This window comes from Notamacropus eugenii, chromosome 4 (assembly GCF_028372415.1).
Source record: "Notamacropus eugenii isolate mMacEug1 chromosome 4, mMacEug1.pri_v2, whole genome shotgun sequence".
In the NCBI taxonomy this organism is placed as follows: Eukaryota; Metazoa; Chordata; class Mammalia; order Diprotodontia; family Macropodidae; genus Notamacropus; species Notamacropus eugenii.
Window position 1 is genome coordinate 384,746,520 of NC_092875.1, and position 12,542 is coordinate 384,759,061.

Below are 12,542 nucleotides of genomic sequence, written 5' to 3' on the forward strand. Positions count from 1 at the left end.
CTTAGCAACAGAAGCAATGTAAAATCTCTCCTAACACCTGTTCTTCCTAGTCATATTTCCTGCAGCTGAGAACTGTGGATTTGGGAAACAATTTCTATTTTGGTTTTTGATTATATGTATTCAGGTAAATTATGGGAGAGGGATATTGCTGAGCTTACAGCTTTGCATGGGTCAAAATACTCAAACAGTTAAGTGTTTGACCTCTATCTAGTTATTAGTGATTGACATTTTAGCTTCCCCTAGAAGTATTTTCATTGTATTTCCCTCTGAAATGCTTAGAAACCTGTGATAGTACTAAGAGTTGGAAATCTAGTTAGGGCAGCAGGCATTGTCGAAGTGCAAAATGACAACACATTACAGATACCATAGCTCCATTGTCACCCTTAGGCTTTCTAGTCAGCCAACATTCATAATTCATGGAGCCCAGTAATATAAAAGGGCAATGTGCCTGACTGCTGGAGAAAATTACTGTCATACTTTGGCTTATAAATTTTTAAAATCATTCATTTTCTTCTTTGCATAAGGTCATTTTTTGTCAAAATTTAACAGACTAACATGCAGTGCTTGTATTATGTCTCATAAAAACAATTTCCTTTAAAATTTATTGTTCATTTGTATTCTGTTTCTTTGTAGAGTTCCTTAAAAGTCTAACCTTAAGAAATATTGTGAATATCTTTTAAAAGAAGATTTCTACAAAGTACTTGCCTACATTTTTCTTGACCTCAGTCTCAAAGTATACACAATCTTCAAAAGTAAAATTATTTGCTCTAACTTTATCATTGATCTTTACACTTCCTCCCTTTCCTCAAGCAAAATAACATCATTATTCATATTTATCATGACCTTTATTCTGTTGTGCCCTTACTGTTTTCCCAAACTATCACCTCTAATGCCAACCTTGTGTAATCCATGCCATCTAGCTTTTCCTGATCTAATTTGAGATTTTGTTTTTAGTTCTACTCATGAAAATTATGGAATCACACTGATTTTATCCACTATGAAGTTGTAGTTAATTTCTTAGATATCTTCATCTCTGTTCTTATGGAACAATAATATTCCATTAAAATCACGCACCACAATTTGTTCAGCCATTCCCCAACTGATGGGCATCCCCTCAACGTCCAATTCTTTGCCAGTCCCAAAAGAGCTGCTATGAACACTTTTATACATATCAGTCCGTTCCCCTTCTTTGTTATGTCTTTAGGATTCAGAAGTGGAAGTGTTATCTCTGAGTCAAAGGATGTGCACAGTTTGTAGCCCTTTTGGTGTAGTTCTAAATTGTTCTCCAGAATGGTTGAATCTGTTCACAACTCACCAACAATGCATTAATGTAGCAATGTCCCCACAACTTCTCCCAAACTTAGCATTTTTCTTGTCATATTAGCCCATGTGATAGGTGTGAGGTTCAACCTCAGAGTTGTTTTCATTTGCCTTTCTCTAATCAGAAGGAATTTAGAGCACTTCTTCATATACCTATAGGTATATTTCATTTATTCACCTGAAACTTCCTGCCCATACTGTATGACCATTTTATCAATTGTGGAATGACGTGTACACTCATAAATTTTACTCAGTTATCTATATATTTGAGGAATGAGGCCATTATCAGAGATAGTCTTGTGCAAAGATTGCTTCCTAGCTTTCCACTTTCTTTGGTTGACTTAGTTTTGTTTGCATAAAAGTTTTTCAATTTAATATGATCAAGATCATCTGTATTTTGTAACTCTATCTCTTGTTTGGTCATGAATTCTTCATTTCCCTACGGATCTGACAGGTAGACTACTCCTTGATCTTCTAATCTGATTGCTTCATTATCTATGGTCCCTTTTCAGATGATGTTTCCTTTCTTAACCCTTTTTATTAGGTATATTTTTGCTTTTAATTTGTCTGAAATCAGGATTGCTATCCCTATTTTTGTTTGTTTTTCTTTTTTATTACTGAAACTTCAATGCAGAAAATGAGAAAAATAAACATAAATATTGAAAGACATACAAAATAAGAAAAGAAAAAAGAAAAACATGTCATGTGTGTAGCAGAATGTAAGAAATGATTCAAAATATAAAGCACTAAAGATTCATTTCAAGAAAGGTTATTTAATCAATATTACACATTTTGTTGAGGGATGTCTATCTTTGTTCCCTTGTTAATTTTTCTTTGTTCTCTGCTGTGAACTTTTTATGATGTTATCCCTCCCTTACTCCCCCAAGATGAGTACAATTTAACAGGAGTATATTTATATATAAATATAGATGTATATATATATATATATATATATATATATATATATATATATATATATATATATATATACGTTTACCTATATGCACATGCATGCATATATAGACAATATACTTTCCCTAACAAATTCTACTTTTGTTGTTTTTATGTTTGTGGATATCTTTAATTCCGTATTCCTCCTAACTCCTCTACTTTACTTCTACTCAATACCTTGCCCTCCTATTACTTAACCTTCCCCCCTCCAATGATCTCTTCTTTATGCTCCAATTATCACAAATCTTAATACTCTTCTGTAATTTTTCTTTAACCTATTCCCTCAGCCTTCCATCTAGAGATCCATCCCTTGTCCTTCCCCCTCCACACCACATTAGAATTTTATTTTTTTTCTGAATTTATAAGAGTTCTATACTTTTCTAGATATGTGTGTGCTGTTCCCTCTTGAATCCACTCCTAATGAAAGTATTCAGAAGTAACAGTCCTCCTCCCACATCTAATTCCTCTGTATTACCTCTTGCTTTTGCACCTAATTTGCATAAAATAGATACTTTTTAGATGTTCTTAAACAATATTACTTTTTAAAATCATATCATACTGAAGTCTGCACAACATTTTGAGTTGCAAATTTTCTCGCCATCTCTCCCATCCGCCATCCCCAAACACCGTGCGTTCTGATAGCCGATTCCCCCAATCTGCCCTCTCTTTTACCACACACCTCCCATCCCTTATCCCCATCTTTTCTCTTTTCTTGTAGGGCAAGATTGATTTCTATACCTTATTACCTGTATTTCTTTTTTCCCAGTTGCACGCAAATACAATTCTCAACATTCATTCCTTAACCTTTGAGTTCCAACTTCTTTCCCTTCCTCCCTCAGTACCCATCCCCACTGAGAAGGAAAATAATTCAATATGGGCTATACGTGTGTAATTTTGCTAAAGACTTACGTAATAGTCACTGTGTGAAAGACTATATTTCCTTCCATCCTATCCTGCACAGTATTTATTCTATTCTCTTTTTAGAACTTGTCCCTCCCCTAAAGTGTTTACTTCTAATTACTCCCTCCTCCCATTTGCCCTCCCTTCTATCATCCCCACTCCACTTATCCCCTTCTCCCTTACTTTCCTGTAGTGTAAGATAGATTTTCATATCAAAATGAGCGAGCATGTTATAGCTCCTTAAGTCAAATGTGATGAGAGTAAGCTTCACTTTTCCCCTCTCACCTCTCCCTATTCCCCTCCATTGAAAAAAACTTTTTCTTGCCCCCTTTATGAGAGATAATTTGCCCCATTCCATTTCTCCCTTCCTCCTTCCAATATATTCCTCTGTCACCCCTTAACTTTATTTTTTTACATATCATCCCTTCCTATTCAACTCACCCTGTGCCCTCTGTCTATATGTATGTGTGTATAATCCCTCCAACTAAGCAAATACTGAGAAAAGTTTCAAGAGTTACAAATATTATCTCTCCAAGTAGGAATGTAAACAGTTCAACTTTACTAAGTCCATTATAATTTCCATTTTCTGTTTAGCTTTTCATGTTTCTGTTGATTCTTGTGATTTAAAGTCAAATTTTCTATTCAGCTCTGGATATTTTATCACGAATTCTTGAAAGTCCTCTACTTCACTGAACACCCATTCCCCTACCCCCAAATCTTTGTTCCTTTGACATCTGCAATATTGTATTCCAAGTCCTTTGAACCCTTAAGGTAGAAGCTGCTAAATCTTGTGTTATTTTGATTATATTTCCACAATACTCAAATTGTTTCTTTCTGGCTGCTTGCAATATTTTCTCCTTGACTTGGTAACTCTGGAATTTGGCTACAATATCCCTAGGAGGTTTTCTTTTAGGATCTCTTTCATGAAGTGATCAGTGTATTCTTTCAATATTTATTTTACCCTCTGGTTCTAGAATATCAGGGCAATTTTCCTTGATAGTCTCAAGAAAGTTGATGTCTAGGCTCTTTTTTTGATCATGGCTTTCAGGTAGGCCCATAAGTTTAAAATACTCTCTCCTGGATCTATTTTCCAGGTCAGTTTTTTTTCCAGTGGGATATCTCACATTGTCTTTTATTTTTTCAATCTTTTGGTTTTGTTTTGTAATTTCTTGGTTTCTCATAAAGTCCTTAGCTTCCATCTGTTCCATTCTAATTTTTTAAGAAGTGTTTTAGTCAGTTAGCATTTGAACCTCCTTTTCTATTTGGGTAATTCCGCTTTTAAAGCATTCTTCTCCACATTGACCTTTTCAGCCTCTTTTGCCATTTGAGTTAATCTGTTTTTAAAAGTGTTATTTTCTTCAGCATTTTTTAGGTCTCCATTAGCAAGTTGTTGACTCACTTTTCACGAATTTTTGCAGCACTCTCATTTCTTTTCCTTTTTTTATTTATTTTTTAAAATCCTTTTATTCTTTTTGAAACACAGCCCATAAAATCCCAGGAATAGGCATCTAACAGAAGGATGCCCTAGGTCCCCAGCCCACAACTCCTCTCCACCCACTCCCCTCCCCCTTATATATTTATATCTATGTACAGACTTGGAGGGATGAGGGGATTGAGGGGGACAGCTCCCTCAGGGGGTTGAGGGCAATCCAGGATCCTTGTCCCCATGGGGCCCTGACTCCCCTGCCCATCACGGTGGACCCTCATGAGACGGTGGTCCTTCCAGCTCCCAGGGCTTTGGCATCCAGTGCAGGGCATCTGGTGGGGAGACCTTAGAAGAGGCACACATAGAGTCAACCTGGGAGAGTGAGAAACTGAATTGTGGATCATTAAGAGCAGGCCAGTTTCCAAACTTCTGGTAGAGGTCAAAGCACTAGGTTCTATATTGGGAGGATGCCTTGACTCCAACCCTAACCACTGCCTTATTTACATGGATATAAGTCCTAGCCTGAAGGTATGTATTTTTCATTGCTACCAAATATGCTTCTGGGATTTTTCTTCACATTCCCCTCCAATTGTCTGAGGAGGACCCATGTTCTGCCCGTACTCTTATTCATTGTTACTGAATTAGCCACTGGTTATTACTTCATTTGTTTTGTGGGGGAAATCTGGAAAATTTTATATTTTCTGATGTGCTCCACCATCTTCCCAGATCATTCACTATGTTTTTTAAAATATTTTTTTAAAATTTATCTGAAGCATAATAACCTCTGCCCCAACTCCTTACCTTTACTTTGTGTGTGTCTCTCTGATTCAAATGTGTTTCTTGTAAGCAACATATTATAGGATTCTGTTTTTTGATCCACTGTGCTATTGTAGTTCCAATGTGATATTCACAGCATCTGTGGTAGACATGAATATCTAGGCACAATTCTGAATCATGAAATAAAACAGACTTTTCTCATAGAAGAGAGAACCGAAATATTTATTCAGACATCAGAAAACCCAATCCATCATAGTAACAAAAATCTATAGACAATAAAGTGCAAAGAACAACATAGCCCCAAGCCTTCTCCCTGCTTGGTGTCCCACAAGCCAGCTCCCTTAAATAAATCCCAAACAGGTTTTCTTTACAGAACTCACAAACAGTCTTCCCGTAAACAAAATATCCTTCTCACCCTCACAGACAGCTATGGGCTTGCCTGCATCCTTCTGTTCTGTCTGCTGTCTCCCTAATTTCCTCTCAGTTCTGCTCTAGCTCCATCTCTCCCTGTTCCACCCTTACAATTCCATCCCCATCAAACCCCTCCAACCACCTTTGTGACTAATATTCATTGCCCGGGGCGACTCCCGGGCCTTCGCCTTCTACTTACCTATCCCCGGTCTTCGGACGTCTCCGGTCCCTCTCCCGGTTGGGGGAGGGCAATAAACAGGCAGAGCATCCGAAAGGAGTTGCAGCCAGCAAGCTTTATTCCGTTTCCTCTCCTCCAGCTCTCGTGGTCATCCCCTTTTATTATCCCCTTTCTCCTCCCCCGTACCTCCCATGGGCGGGCGAGCTCCTCCCAAGTGCCTCCTCGTGGGTGGAGCCAGCCTGTTACCAGGGCCATCCCAGTACCCCACAAGGGGGCAGGTTTGGACCCTCAGGCATCTCACGGTCCTCACGGGGGACCCCGGTCCAGAGCTGTCCCCCAACATCTCCCCCTTTTTGTTTTACACGGGTAGGTTGGGCGATTCCCCCCATGGGGACCTGCCCTCGCGGTGTCTCAGAGACAAGACATCGCCTTTAAGACTCTCCAGTGCCCGTGTCAATAATTGCAGGAGGCACTTCAGGAGGCACGGCAGGAAGAGACACATAAGGACAAGAACTGCAACGGAGGAGAGCACCCCTGGCAGCCAATGCAAGTCCAGGATTCGTTGTAACCAATAAAAGATGGAACACTCTTCTTGTTCACGCTTTTCCTCAAACGTTCTGGAAAGGTTATTCAGCTGATCAATAAGCAAGTCCAACTGATGGATGTCATCTGTGGCGTTGTAAGCCAGCATAGCTCCCTGGAGGGCTTTGCGGACCGCCGGCCATTGATTGGGGAAGGTTGAGGAATCAATTGGGAGGTTAAGCACGCAAAGCGGGCGATATTTATAATGGCATTGTAACATCTCATAGCGTTGATGTAACGCCATTTGGTCTCCTAGCCAAATTACCGTGTCTTGCAGGGCGGTGATTTGGCTTTGGAGGAGATGGTCTATGTGGTCCTGACGGTGCCACGCCGCTACCTCTGATTTCATGAAAGATTGGAGAGTGGAAGCTAATAATTGTCCTTCCTCTATTAGTTGTTGAATCTGAAACTCTTCATAAGGCGGGGAGTCCCTGTGCTAATGCCCAGTAGGTGTCGCCCCTTTGATCCGCGGCTCACTGCTCTGCAGGGGTGGTGTTGTACCATTTGGACTGGACAGCCTCGGACCCAGGAAGGAACTGTTGTAAGACCATCAGAAGTGTGAGCATGGTTATCTCACGCTGTTTGCACACCCGCTTCGGACGGTGCCTTCCTCTCCGCCCTCGTCTCCTCCTTGTTTTCGGCTTCTCACAGCTCAACTGCCCATCGTGTGGGGATCCAGATCTCCGTCCCTGAGTCAGCTCCATCTGGTTGGACACAAAGATACCCCTGACCTCTCGCTATAACTACTCCAGGGCCATGCCATTTGCCTTCTTGGTCCCTCCACTGGATTCGAGCTCCGCTGAGGCAGGCAGTAGGGGCCTTTAACGGCCTTTCCCTTCTGCCTCCCATCTCGTGGAGATAAAATCTTTGTGCGGGGCATGTGCCATCGTCTCAGATTTGCAAAAAATTGTGAGTGAAGACGGCTTATGCCAGATCACCTCGGGAGAGGCGCCCCGCCGCCCTTACTCCCCCTTTTTATTTTAACAGAAGAGTTTTTATAGTGCGGTTAGCACGCTCAACAATGGCCTGACCTGTGGGATTATATGGGATGCCAGTAATATGAATAATAGAAAATTCTCTACAAAAGGCGGCAAAGGCAGAGGAAATATAAGCTGGCCCATTGTCTGTCTTTATGGCTCGAGGCACCCCAACCATGGCAAAGCAACCATAGAGGTGGTCGATCACTGAACGGGCTGTTTCCTTAGGCTGTATAGAGGCCATAATAAAATTGGAGGCCGTATCAATACAAACATGTATAAGAACTTTGCCAAAATGTGTTACATCCATTTGCCAAAGATTGTTAGGGAGATCACCACGGGGGTTAATTGCGGTATCTCGGGCAAGAGGGTGAAATGGGGCACAATTGATACACTGTTTGACTATTTGGCGAGCGTTTTCTCTGGACAATCCATAAAAGTGTCGCAAAGATCGGGCAGATAGGTGATACTTATCATGGGCTGCCTGTGCTTCTAAATGCAGAGGGAATATAAGGGCTTTATCTACAATATCATTACCCTGAAAAATGGGTCCTATGGTGGACATATGGGAACGAATATGCAATACATAAAGAGGAGTAGAGCGTTGTAACATGGACTCTTGAATATCATATAAGATTTGAGCTATAGTTGAAGCACGAGGATTAATGAGGGCAAAAGGTAAAGCAGCAATAGCATTTGCACAATACAAGCTATCAGTAACAAGATTAAAGCTCTCATTAGGTAATACGGAGAGAGCATATTGTATTGCCAGCAATTCATTTTTCTGGGCTGAGGAATGCTCGGTGGTGTACACCTTAAGGAATTACCTGGAAGGGATATAAACCGCAGCCCTATGGTTTTTAGTAGCATCCGTAAAAACAGTGGGTCCTGTAACTGGCTGTAGAGATACAATAGTAAAAGGCATATGGATAGGAAGGACTTCCCATCCTCTAAGCGCTGGGGGGAGCGGAAGCTTTATGGTATTACACATACATAAAAGAGAGGCCCATTCTGGAATCTCATCGGAGAAGCACCTTAAGGCTTCCTCTGATGCCTCTAAATTCAAAATGGGAAATCTGCCAAAAGCCAATAGGCAGCGCTCGGCACCTAAAAGAAAAAATTGGGCGACCATTCACCATTTATGTGGAAGGGCCTTTTTGTTGCGAGGGGGGTACAGCCACTCCAAAATGCCATGTGATTGATAGAGGCACCCAATGAAAGTACTGGCTTTTAATATAGTGGCATAAATGAGTTGGTTGGGTTCCTGCTGCACAACAACTGTGGAGCATCTGTTGAGGATGCTCTTGGCTGCCATTAAGGCCTTGGATGTCCAATGTCTGGGTGAAAGCAGAGCGGGATCCCCTCACAGCAAATCATACAATGGGTATAATTCACCATCAGGGATAGGGGTAACTGCCTGCATCCACTGTATAGTGCCAATCAGCTTTTGAAAATCGTTGAGAGTGGTGAGCTGAGAAAGATCAATGCTCGGAGGACGGCGAGCAATCCGTCCTTGTTTCAATTCATGGCCAAGATACTGAAAAAGGGGTGTAGTCTGTACCTTGTCTGGAGCCACAGTTAGCCTGTGGACAGCTAAGGTATCGACCATAAGTTGAGTAAGCACCATCGTGGAATCCTGACTAGGTGTGGCAATAAGAATGTCATCCATATAATGAATGATAATGGCCTTGGGGAAGCACTGTCTGAGTGGGGAGAGGATGGCGTGGACATACATTTGGCACATAGTAGGACTGTTTGCCATCCCTTGAGGGAGCACGGTAAAATGATACCTTTCATATGGCTGCTGGCGATTTTCCGAGGGAATGGAAAAGGCAAATTTGACTCTATCTTGTGTATGTAAGGGAATGCTATAGAAACAATCTTTGATGTCAATAATTGTCATACTAAAATCTCGGGGGATCTCAGCAGGGCTAGGGAGACCAGGTTGTAGCGCCCCCCATAGGCAGCATGCATTTATTAATCTCTCTAAGGTCTATGAGCATGCGCCAAGATCCATTTTTCTTTTTTATAACAAAAACAGGAAATTGTAAGGGCTTGTAGTGGGCTCAATGCGGCCCTGCTCCAAAAGGGAAGCAACTATAAAGCGTAAGGTGGTGAGCTTTTGAGGGGTTAGGGGCCACTGCTCAACCCACATAGGGGTCTCGGTTTTCCATGTTATAGGCGGGCTGCTCACCGTCACAGTGGCCCCGGAATGTTTAATTGAAGGTGTTCTGGGGTGGTAAGGTGTAACCCAAGTTGCTGAAGAAGGTCGCGCCCCCAAAGGGCGTAGGCAAGGCCGGTCAATTTCAAAGGCCTAAAATACCCCTGATGATTCTCAAAGGTCCAATTCAAATATTTAGCAGCCCGTAGTGCCAAACTGGCACCCCCTACTCCAGCAACCTGGGCAGAACCATCGTTCACCGCCCAACTGGGGTCCCACTGGGATGCATTGATGACTCAAACATCTGCTCCGGTGTTGAGCAGACCCATGATTGGGCGTCCTTCAACCAAAACTTGTACCATGGGGCAATCGCCCACAATGGGAGAGCACCAATTAACTTGATGGGTTTCCTGCCCGGACTCTTCAACCCAAGGCAGAGAGATACCCCTACCAACGGGAGTTCCTGGGGCAATGTTTATGGGATAACAATGAGGATTGCTCAAATAAATGGTAGAGGATCCGCTAGCCAACAATTGAGTATGGACTATAAATGGCACATAGCCAGAGGGTCCCACCACCAGACGGGGGAAAGGAGCGGGGGGCACGTCGATCCCTTCAGTATGCCAAGGTCTTATAACTAAATCGGCATCGGGGGAATCCGTGGTAGACGTGCATATTAGGGTTGTAATTTTTGGAGAGCCTGTTGATACTGCTGCGGGAACGATAGGGGTACAGAATTCCGGGGCTGGGGGGCAGGGACAGGGCCTACAGCCTCCACTGGGAAGATCTGTTTCTGGGGTCGGGGGCCCCCCCGAGGGAGGCCCCCTTTCCCGTTTCCCGACCGAGGTGGTTGAGGCTGCTGCTTTAGCCGGCAATGTTTGGCAATATGGCCCGGTTTCCCACAGCGAAAACAGGTGGGCAATGCTCCCATTTTAGCGACAGGGCACTGGCTCTTAAAGTGCCCCATTTGGCCACAGCGATAACATTGTTTCTGGGCCTTGGTACCTTGAAGGGCCTGAGTCACCCCTTGGGCCACCGCCGTCACCATGGCTTGGTGGGTGTCTTTAGGTGGAATGTCTAACAGCCTCTCTAATATCTCTTCGAGGGAGGCGAGAGGTCCCAAGCCCGTTAGGGCTTGGGAGCATTCTGGACGCAAGCCATCTCGGACCAGCTGAGCTATCAGGGAATCCGTTCCTGGTCCCGAGCCAAGAGACCGCTGGACCACAAGCTGGACCCGACTCACAAAATCAGTGGGGGACTCGCTAGCCCTCTGCTTTAGCCCTACCAACTTGTCCCTCATAGTCCCCGGGGCGTCAATCTTGACAAAACCCCTAATATGACAATACTGAACTGCAGCCATCACCTGAGGATCGAATTGGAACTGGTCAATAAGCTGCGAGTATAGCCCTGCCCCTGTTATCATATTCACAGCGTCCTCTGTCTCTGCAATATTGTGTTCCTTGACATATCTGAGCACCTCTTGTCTAACGGCGGCGCCATAAGCCACTAACTGTCCTGGTGTAAGGATAGCCCCCGACACTTCCTTACAATCAGCTGGGGCCCACGGCCAAGTGGCTGTGGTATTCGCAAAGAGATGCTTCACATAAGGTGACGAAGGGCCATATTTGGAAACGGCCTCCTTCAGTTCTTTCAATAATTTGCAGGGCACCGGTCGATGGAAACGGTTCTCGTTTCCCATCGGATCCCGCTCCACAATGACAGGGTAAGCGCCGGCCCCCTCCCACTCCTCTAAATCTATCTCCTGTCCCTCCGCCAAAGATGCGGATAGGCTCTGAGTGAGTATACTCAGAGGCTCCGAGGGCCCAGACCGCCCGTAGGTAAATAACCGTGCTCCTTGTGATGATTGTGACAAGGACGTGGCGGCTGGGGAGAAGGAGAGGGCATTCAGACCGACCTCGGGAAGACTGGGAGTTCCCAAATTCCGTTGAAACTTCTTCCTGCGAGTTCCCCAGCCCTCTCTTACTGTTTCAGGGACTTCCCATTCCTTCTTGAGTGTTCCTCCCTCATCGGACTTTCCCTTTGTCTTGGGAACTTTCCATTCCCTCTTGGGCGTTCCCTCCTCATCAGACTTTCCCTTTGTCTCGGGGGCTTTCCAGGGGACCTTCCACTCCCTCTTGGGTGTTCCCTCCTCATCAGACTTTCCCTTTGTCTCGGGGGCTTTCCACTCCCTATTGGGCGTTCCCTCCTCATCAAACTTTCCCTTTGTTCTTCCCCTCGGGGCTCTAGAGTCCCTGCCTGCACATTCTCTTAACATACCCCATGGATATAAAGGCTTGGGGTTAGGATCATCCTCATCGGATTCCTCTTCTTCTTCTGTCGTCCCTTGAAGGGACTGCCCTGTCTGGGTCTCGCCGTTTGATCACCCGGGGGGACGGGGATCCGAGCACAAAAGTGCGGTGACCACTTGAAAGAACGTAAACTCCTCTGTTAATACACCCGGGTTCACCCTCTCATAGGCAACCATCTGTTGTCCCACTATGCCCCATTTAGCTGGGCGTAACCCACAATGCTCTAGCCAAGGGGAGACATCCCAGATCTTTTCCACAAATGCTCTACAGTTCCGAATGTGGGGCTTAAGCCCATAGATCTTACAAAGCTTATACAGCTGACAAGCAAGTACTCCTTTATCTTCGGGCTTTAAACTGGGAAAACTATTTCCCTGACCCATCCTGGCCACTTCCCAATATTAAGACTGCCTGAATCTTCCCGCAGTAGTGAGGCAAGGCCACTTCTCAATACTGAGGCTGCCTGAATCTTCCCGCAGTAGTGGAGCAAGGCTACTACTGCGGGGCAAGGCAGATTCTCCTCTCCCTACGGTGGTCCCTGTTCAGGGCGCCA